This window comes from Lucilia sericata, unplaced genomic scaffold (genome assembly GCF_015586225.1).
Source record: "Lucilia sericata isolate MDLA Ls3-8-SP2 unplaced genomic scaffold, ASM1558622v1 Contig000161F_arrow, whole genome shotgun sequence".
Lineage (NCBI taxonomy): Eukaryota > Metazoa > Arthropoda > Insecta > Diptera > Calliphoridae > Lucilia > Lucilia sericata.
This window is the reverse complement of record NW_023994191.1, coordinates 190,214-201,312: the sequence shown is the minus strand read 5'-3', so window position 1 is coordinate 201,312 and position 11,099 is coordinate 190,214.

Sequence of the window (11,099 nt, the reverse complement as noted above, 5' to 3'; positions counted from 1 at the left end):
TTCTAAAATATTATCACCTGTGATAAAAAATATTTTTTTTTTGTAAATCGGATAAATATTTTGGAAAGTATTACAAATTATGTTCGAAGACTTATTTGAGTCAGTGTATATACCATTGGCAGTGTTCAAAGATGCGGTAGACAGGGAGGAAGAATTTTTATCCTCATATTTATAAACCGACGCTTTTTATTTTATAAAAAATTTATAAAACAAAATTTTCATACGAAATTTCATTTATAAAGCATTTATAAAATTATAATGTAAAATTTGTTTATGAATAAGGTTTTTATAATTTATTGCTTTAATATTTATTTTATACAATACTAATAGCGGTCAGATATTTTAGATCTTCAAAGCTGTTGTCACTTGCTAAATAACGCAACGTCGGATCTAATTTTTATTCGGGGGATATTGTTGCATTTCTACTGAAGGCCTGCACCATAAGACAACAATAATGCGACAAAAAAAAATAATTGGGACAAAAACCGCTTCTCGATGCTTTAAATGATGCAGACTTTAAGCTTTCGTTCGTATGGACATAAAATGTTTTTAAAACTTTTGCAATTACTTTTGCTAAAAATGCAGTGTATAAATGAAACAATATCCCCTGAATAAAAATTAAGTCTGACATTGCGTTATTTAGCAAGTGGCGACAGCTTTGAAGATCTAGAATATCTGACCGCTATTAGAGCTGAACTATTATGGATACTTTTGCAGCAATAATTGTGAAGCTTAACGACTATATAAAGGTAAAACAAAATAATTATATAACAAATATAATTTTAAATTATTACATTAGCCAAAAACTAGTGCTAAATGGAAAATTTAAAGCCACAAATTCAAAAGACATCCTCCATTGTATCGGTGCAATAGATGGAAAACATATATGGTTGAAAAATACAAGTGATAGGGGTAATTTTTACTGAAATTTTATAATAGAAATTGCAAACGTCAATATTGAGTTTCTATTTGTTGATATGGGCACATATGGAAGGGCTAGAGATGCTGGAAAGTTGTAAAAACATCCTCAATTGTATCAGTGCAATTGATGGGAAACATATATGTTTACAAAAAACAAGTGATAGTGGAAAATTTTTACTTAATTTTATAAAAATCATCGGCTCGATTTTACTAATGGAAATTGCAAATGCCAATTACGATTTACTGTTTGTTGATATGGGTACATATGGAAGGTCTGGGGATGCTGTAAAGTTGAACAAAACAAGTTTTTTTTCTAAATTAGATAAAAAGTATGGTAATTTACGGTGCCCGACAATTTGCCGAATGCAAATATAAAAGCTCTGTATTATTAGGCGACAGTGCTATTCCACTTAAGGAAAATTTATTGAAGCCCTATCAATTGCAAACTTTAGACCCACAAGAAATTATTTTGGTGTTGGTAAACTGTTTCACACTATTGAATCAATTTATCTCCAAAAAATTAGCAACCTGCTATCTTTAATGTTTTTAATAATTGCCCAGAATGTCTTCTAAAAGACAACAACCATCCCTCAACTTCTAATTTAAATTTACAATTCCAAGAAAATTTCAAAGAATGCTTTTTTCGAAATACTTTCAAAGAATATTTCAATGGTGTTGGTGGCTTCCTCCAACATAAGTTGCAATTTATTCCCTTTTATTATGATTCCGAACGTATTATTATAATTTATTTGCACATTTTTATACCCTTCACCTTCGTGAGAAGTGTATATATAAGTTTGTCATTCCGTTTGTAATTTCCAAAATATAATTTTCCGATCCCATAAAGTATATATATTCTGAATCCTTATAGATAGCGGAGTCGATTAAGCCATGTCCGTCTGAGTGTCTGTCTGTTTGTTGAAGTCAGTTTTCTGAAGTCCCCAGATATCTTCGGGATCCAAATCTTCAATAATTCTATCAGACATGCTTTCGAGAAGTTTCCTATTTAAAATCAGCAAAATCCGTTCATAAACAACGGAGATATAAGCAAAAATCCGAGACCTCTGAAAATTTCATAAAAAATAAACAACAACAACACTGCTTATTCATTGCCTTTGTATTTTGTTTTTGTTTATTTGAGTATTTCGTTTCGTATGTTTGGATGGCTGTGTGTTTCATTGCCTTGTGTATATTGTATTTGTTTTCTTGGTGTATTGAATTTCGTATGTTTGGATGTCTGTTGGTTTCATTGCGTTGTGTGTTATGTTTTTGTTTTTTCCTGTATTGCTTATCGTGTTCCATGTTGTATAATTTAAAGTTTTCTGTATTCGTTTTGGAATGAAATATATTCAAAAAGTTATTACCTTCTATAGGTATGAAATTATGTTTATATTGGCTTAAAGGTAAATCATTGCTATAATTACACTGTGTGACACTAAAAAACACTCGTTACGCGATATAATGCTTTTTATAGACCTAGATGAGTAGATCATTTTACCATTTTTAGAATCTTCAATATACCCTAAAAATCGGAAGCTATTGGAAAAAAACCGCTTTTTGTTGACTAGACAGACCAAAAAAATTATATCTCAAAATTTTCTTAACCGATTTAATATTTTTCAACTGTTTTGAAGTATACAGACTTTTATATTTTTTCGGAAATGTGTAAAATATTTAGATCTGAATACAAATTTTTATATATTTTTTTAATTTTTTTTTACAATTCAAGATTATTTTTGACCCACACATTATTTGAAAACATATTTTTTAAATATTTTTTTATTTTAGCCAATTTTCTATGAATAAACTATAATATGAAACATTGAAATCAGATAAAAACTGACAGAAATAGAATTTTGTTCGTAAAATCAAAAATTTACCAAATCTCTCATTTCTAAAGTAAATTATCAATTTGAATAATAAAGCTTATATTTGTGTTGCATATCTTAAGTTGATATTTTACTTCAGGAAAGAGAGATTTGGTAAATTTTTGATTTTACGAAAAAAATTCTATTTCTGTCAGTTTTTATCTGATTTCAACGTTTCATATCTTATTTTATTCATAAAGATATGGGCTAAAATAAAAAAATATTTAAAAAATATGTTTTCAAATAAAGTGAGGGTCAAAAATGATCGTGAATTGTAAAAAAATGAAAAATATATATAAAAATTTGTATTTAGATCTAAATATTTTATACATTTCCATAAAAATATAAAAGTGTGTATATTTTTTAAAAAGGACAAGGGAAACTCTTTTCAAAACCGTTGAAAAATATTAAATCGGTTAAGAAAATTTTGAGATATAATTTTTTTTTTGGTCTGTCTAGTCAACAAAAAGCGTTTTTTTTTTTCAATATCTTCCGATTTTTAGGGTATATTAAAGATTCTAAAAATGGTACTGTAATCTATTCTACTAGACCTACCAACTTCACTAGGTCTCGCGATGAGTGTATTGATTTTTTGTAATTTTGTCACACCGTGTTATTATTGTAGAACAAATTTTGTCTCTCTGAACATGTTGTAGAATATGCATTTGATCCGCTAGTTACTATTAATATAAGTAAATTTCCAAAACATTATTAAATAATTCACGTTTAGGTTTAAGACTATTAAATTTAATTAAATCAATTTCAGGAGGGAATGTTTGAAGTCCCAATTTATCCACAATATTTTGGAATTTTAAGAGAACATATCGCTTATCTTTTAATGCCCTTGGTAGCCGTGAATGATTCTTTAAAAATTTTTCATACAAAATTGTATCGCTTATTTTAGCTTTAATTTTTTTGGTGTTCTATTCCAAGTATCTTCTTCAAGCTTTACAATGTCTTGACTTTCAGTTTCATTGTCTACATCAAAATTAGCTATTCTTGCTTCTGAAGGAGTCTTTTTCCACATATCTTCTTCAAGATTTAAGAGATTTTCGTTATCGTCTATATCTAGTTCGCCAAGCTTTATTTCTTTTCCTGATTCTTGATTTTCAATATTATTTAGTTGCAGTTTACGTTTTGTAGGTTTCTGAACTGTCTTTTTCTCTGTATAGGTCATTTCCACTTCGTTTACTTTTTCTTGGACATATACATACATACATACGATTCCCTTATATATTTTGATGCCTGAACATATCTTTCATCTTTCATTGTGGTATGCTTAACAAGATTAAAATAGCTTTAAACTGGATTATTTGATATCCTAGTTTGTCCTTTTGTGTCGACTAAGACTCCCATTAAATTTTAGTCTCTAATGGTGCATAAGCCGCATATTTGATCAAAAGTAATCTATGATACTGTTCATTATAAATTATGTTTTCCCCATTATCTGTTGCAGAATTTTTTATTAAGTTTTCAAATAAAAAGGACTTTTCTTATAAATCGCTTTATATTGGCTCATCTTCATGCTTAATTTTCAATTTTAGTTTTAAAGCTGCTTATATTTCTATTGTTTTATATTTGCTATCAGTTATTAAAACCATATTTCTCAGCCAATTAAAAAATATATTAAAATCGCTTTTATTTTTAGTGCGTATATAATTTGGCGTACATATTTGAATAACAACAAAGTTGCATTTTGTGGCTTTGTCTTTACATACACTGACTCAAATAAGTCTCCGTATAGTATGTAGTTAAAAACATAATTTGTAATATTTTCTAAAATATTATCACCTGTGATAAAAAACATTTTTTTTTGTAAATCGGACAAATATTTTGGAAAGTATTACAAATTATTATTGAGTCAGTGTATACACCATTGAAAAGTACATCGAATCACCCAACTACATATGAACATGTAATAATACCACATATTTATGTATATTAATCAATAGTGAAAATGTACATTTTATATTAACGTTTGTTAATAAATGTCTGCAAAATTCAACGATAAAAAGGTACTGATAAAAATGAAAAAATTATTTAAAAGAAAAACTTTCTATTGACGCCATTTGGGGGGCCGTCACAGCAACCGCTGCAGCCGATGAATCAATCAATTGACAACCATTGCAAAAGCAACAATTTATTGATCAACATCCTCCCCTGAGAGCCGAAACAACGAAGCCAAGAACCGCCGGTATAACTACAATTTAAATATATTTAACAAAAAATTTAAGTTACAAAAAATGAAACTCGACTCTAAACTATATATGTATGTATGTATATAATTTAAAGTATAAAAGCTGTGATACACGGTTGTCAGATCTTACAGCGTCGTCAGTAAATAAGGGGCAGAAAATGTCTAACAATCGTGTGAATTTAAAATTTTTCTTTTGCAACGTTGTCAGAAAAAGCATTACGGGCATAGTTGCAAGAGAAAATTTGTAAGTTGACAATGTTGTAAGATCTAAAAATCGTGTATTCATAGCTTAAGTTTAAATGCAGATAAGGTCATTATTCGCAACTTATGTAAAATCACACAATTTAATATTTAAGACACAAGTATACAGTCACGAGGACTAGAATAATAGTCCTCTTTTACATTGAGACTTTTTCCCCCTGGGCTTTTCTCAATTTTCTTTTAAATGCCCTTTGTAAAATCTTGAATGTTTACATTGATACTTTTAAGGCATGCCTGCCTTTTGAAATTATGAGTGTAGGAGTTGCCATTTTATAATTCTTAATTTATTGTTTTAAATATTTTATAAATGAATAAATTTATTTTTTTAATATTTGTTATATTAAATATTGTTTTAATTATTTAAGTAAATATTTATATAAAAAAAAAATTATGAAAAAAATACTAAAATACTTTAAAATACATATTTTTGCTACTATTAGCTGTATGTTTTAGTTCCTCTTATAGTTATTGATTTTTTATTAAAGATATAATAACATTTTAATACTCATAACATTTGAAAAAATAAATTATTTTAAAATTAATTGAAATATGTAAAAAATTAAATTATTGCAAATGGCAACACTAATTCATGTGTGAGAGTAGTCGCACACGATCTTTACGCTGTGGGAGCAGAATAGAAATAAAGCAACTCGCAAAATCACGAACATGAAGGAATATCACTGCCGAAAAAACCCCTTAAATTACGATTCGCGCGTGTCTTGCTACCTCCCTTTCTTCTTTCCCCCCTTTGCCTACAAACTCGACACGCTTGCGTGCTCACCCTTAAGAAAAAGTCTCAATCTAAACCGTCACTTACATACATATGTACCCACATAAACAAATAGAAACTCTTAATTGGCGTTTGCAATTTCCATTAGAAAAATAAGTATATATTTCCACTTTCACTTGGTTTCTTCAAACATATACACATGGGCAATTTTAAGTGGTCCTACTAACAAAAATTGTCAAAAGGAGTTCACATAGACATTTCTTAATTGTTAAATTTTTTTTTTCAAAATTGGCCCTTTTTTTATTTTGCTTTAAAGAGAGCTAATACGCCAGGGCAAAAATTTTGAGAAACTGTATGTATATGTTTCTCAATAATTGCATTGATTCAATGCAATTTTAATAGAAGTTCCAAAGTCTGTAGAAATTGTCGCTTTCCCTTTTCCATTCTGCGCTAGTTTCTGGTAAGTGCCGGTTCACACACGGAAACTTTTTTGGGAATCTTTTGATTTTTGTGTGTGAGAGAAGGAAATATGGCTTTGGTAATTGCCAGTTATACGTGTTTTCCATCTGTTGCTTCAAAGCAATGAGAAAATTGCCAACGGTCGCGAAAATATTGCATTCGGCTGACTTTCAATTGCTTTTAATTTTCGGGTATTTATAAACAGAATTCGAATTTTATAGATTAAAATTAGTAGCATTTCTGAGCATTATGGCTCAGCTGCAGACAAAGTTATAAAAGAACTTGGCAAACCAAATTGCCACATCATTGCTTTAATTTTTTCTTCTCCCTTTCACAGAGTCCAGAAGAACATCCGAGTTTTTTTTAATAAATGATGTACAAAATGCTCATCTAATATGTTTGCAATCGTATGCTTGTTTGGTATCACTCTTTTCTCAAACATGTCGATTTCCTATATTTTACAAGTGATAGTTCTAACATTTAATTTAATATGAATATAAAATATTGTCTACATGCTTACATTTTATCGTAGTGTCTTGCTTCTGATTTAATAATTTTTCCTACTATAGCAGTACATCACCATTTAACATAGTATATCGATGGATATGATAGCCATAGAGAAACATAGAGAGGAAACCTGTCAAAATTCTTTTGAAAACATAAAGTAGTCTGTTTACACATATGGGTACTGTGTATTCAACATACCACCTGTTAGATTTCCCCACAGTCATTTGTCAAATTAAATGTAAATAAATTAAATATTTTTAGTTTTGTATAAAAAAAATCAAAATTATGTATGTATGTTTCCGTACTCGTCTGGATTTCCATTTTTTGTCTTGTCCCGGTTATTGCAGTGGTCCCCTCGGGATGGCTGTGGATTAAACAAAAAATTACGGGTTAAATCTATATTTCTGGATAAGTTCGGTGCTGTTGCCGAAAAGATAACAGATACATTAGTGAATATGCTTTACGTGAACACCTGTCGTGTTGGCCTTATACGACCACTGGGTAAGCTTGTTAGACGACTCACCACCACCACTTTGTGCTCCTTAAGCTTTGCTCGAGCTACCTAATCTCTGACCATTGCTTAACTACCGAGATGCAAAAACATCACTTCAGTTTTCAACCACGAATGTGTGATTCGGCAATAGCACCTACAGACGTAATCAGTGGATACACTGTGGTCTGGTATGGACAGAGTAAACCCTAAATATACCCTGACATGGAAGGCAAATCCATTGGTATCATATTTATAAGATACTTTACATACATCACCATTCAACTCTGCACACCGACGCACTCATTGAGACCAACATCTGAGTAAGGTCCGTATAACCCTACATCCATCCCGTATGATATACATTTGACACCAACTCATTTCCAACGCTGTTATCTCAGCTACAGCACCGAACTTATCCCGAATTATAGACTTTACCGTGCACCAGTCTTTTAACCAATATTCTCTTCCCGGGTTTAAACCGCAGACACCACGTACATACCGAATGGAACACTCCAATAACCGGGACAAGACAAAGATGGGAACTCAGCCCCGTGGTATCAAATTATAAGGCTGCCTGGTTTGGCTCCTGTTCAAATAATTTCAAGGAATGTCCGATGATACATTTAGCATCACCTGTTTATAATCCCGGCAAACCGGATTGCAATAACACCAAGATAGGGAAGAGTTGGTGTCAAAGGAATAAGTTACTGAATGAATCAAGGGTATATGGACCTCGCCACACCCATATACTCGAAAGAATGTCGAGTGTTTTCTCTTGAATTTGGGTCACCTAAATCTGTTTATTTTGCCGAAGTTATGTACAATTTTAAATAAATAAAAAATTATTGTGTTGAAAATGTCGGAATAATAAATTGAAATGTCGTTACCCAGCAAACACATAGTGTTCATGTTTTTATTTTTAAATTTTAAAACTCTAAATCGAATGTAAACGTTAAATCAGTTCCTCTTTTAAAGAACAGTTAATGTTTAATATTAAATAAAATTAATAACATTTTTGAATCGTTTGATTATGTGTTTGTTGGGTTATTTCAAATATGGGGAATATACTAATACTACTATAAGTTTTTCTACTACTACATACAATCGACTTAGGTTTTTGACAACAGACTTAGGTCCTTGACAGCAGAGTTTCCGCTCTATATACTCTATGATGATAGCTCTTCAAAGTATTCGTCAAATGTTAAGTAGTAGTACATAAATACGCTTTTTTTTAACTTTTTCCTTTTAAGATTGCCTTCACAAAAAAAAGGCATATAAATATTCCACAACTAAATGTATCCTTTGATATATTTTGCTTATCGTGTTCCATATTGAATAATTTAAAGTTTTCAGTAGTAGTTTTGAAATGAAATATATTAAAAAAACTATTACTCTCTTCTCCAGCGGTATTTATATATGTATGTAAATGTACATAAACGAGTGTAAAGTGCCGTCGATCTAATATATGTATGTAGGTATAAAAATATGTTTATGTTGGGTTAGACCTGGTTCACACTGGAAAACTTTTGATTTTTTGTGTGAGAGAAAGATAAACAAATATCAACGATCTCTTTCTCTCAAACACAAAATCAAAAGTTTTTCAACAAAAGTTTCCCAGTGTGAAACATGTCTCAAAGGTAAATCATTGCTATAATTATTGTAGGACAAATTTGTCCCTCTGAACATGTTGTAGAATATGCATTTTATTCGCTAATGACTATTAATTATATGTAAATAAATTTCCAAAATATTATTAAATAATTCACGTTTTGGTTTAAGACTATTAAATTCAATTAAATCAATTTTAGGAGGAAATGTTTGAAGTCCCAATTTATTCACAATATTTTGTAATATTGCTTATCTTACTGCCCTTGGTAGCCGTGAATGATTCTTTAAAATTTTTTCATACAAAATTGTGTCGCTTATTTTAGCTTTAATTTTCTTGGTGTTCTATTCCAAGTATCTTCTTCAAGCTTTACAATGTCTTGACTTTCAGTTTCATTGTCTACATCGAAATCAGCTATTCTTGCTTTTGAAGAAGTCTTTCTCCACATATCTTCTTCAAGATATAGGAGAATTTCGTTGTCGTCTATATCTAGTTCTTCAAGCTTAATATCTTTTCCTGATTCTTGATTTTCAATATTATTTAGTTCCAGTTTACGTTTTGTAGGTTTCTGAACTGTCTTTTTCTCTGTATAGGTCATTTCCAGTTTACTTCTTCTTGGGCATATACATACATACGATTCCCTTATATATTTTGATGCCTGAACATATCTTTCTTCTTTCTTTGTAGTATGCTTAACAAGATTGAATTACATAGCTTTCAACTGGATTATTTGATATCCTAGTTTGTCCTTTTGTGTCGACTAAGACTCCCATTAAATTTGTCTATTACTTTGTAAGCAGCATTTTAAACCGCATATTTGATCAAAAGTAATCTATCATACTGTTCATTGTAAATTATGTTGCTTTATTAAGTTTTCGGAAATTTTAACAGCCTTCAAATAATAAGGACTTTTCTTAAAATCGCTTTATATTTATATTATTTTTGGCCCATCTTCATGCTTAATTTTCAATTTTAGTTTTAAAGCTGCCTCTATTTCTATTGTTTTATATTTGCTTCCAGTTATTAAAAGCATATTTCTCAGCCAATTAAAAAATATATTAAAATCGCTTATTGCGTATATAATTTGGCGTACATATTTGAATAACAACAAAGTTGCATTTTGTGGCTTTGTCTTTACATACACCGACTCAAATAAGTCTCCATACAGTATGTATGTATAAAATAATAATGTAAAGTTTGTTTGTGAATAAGGTCTTTATAATTTATTGCTTTAATATTTATTTTATACAATACTAATAGCGGTCAGATATTTTAGATCTTCAAAGCTGTTGTCACTTGCTAAATAACGCAACGCCAGACCTAATTTTTATTCAGGGGATATTGTTGCATTTCTACTGAAGGCCTGCACAAGACAACAATAATGCGATAATTTGCTAAAAAAAATTTCGTATTTAATTATAAAAAGAAAGGAATTGGGACAAAACCCGCTTCTCGATGCTTTAAATGATGACTTTTAAGCTGCAGGTCCACACCACGCGTTCTACGCTTCTTCGCATTCTAAGCGGCTGTCTAAAAAGTAGAATCAATGTTGTGTTCTACAAGTTACGAGCACAAAAGCGTAAGGATGTCTTGATGCGCAGAATGTTTAAAGTAGATTTACTTTCTACTTTTGTAAGCTTCATAAGCGGCGCACGAATATGTCAGCCGATTTTGACAATTACAATAACAAATATTATATTTTATATGCGTACATATTTATCAATTTTAATAAACTCAAAAGAGTTAAATTGTGAAAATACTTAAAACGCGAAGTTTTTTGTAAATAAAGCATAAAATTGACGCTTAAGAAGCGTAGCATGTAACTTGAAGCGTGAGATGCAATGAAGGTATTAAAAGCACGAAATGCTTTGCCGCGAAGACGCACAGTGTGAAAACTTTAAACTTTCGTTCGTATGGACATAAAATGTTTTTAAAAACGTTTGCAATTACTTTTGATAAAAATGCAGTGTATAAATACAACAATATCCCCTGAAAAAATTAAATCTGACATTGTGTTATTTAGCAGGTGGCAACAGCTTTGAAGATCTAAAATATCT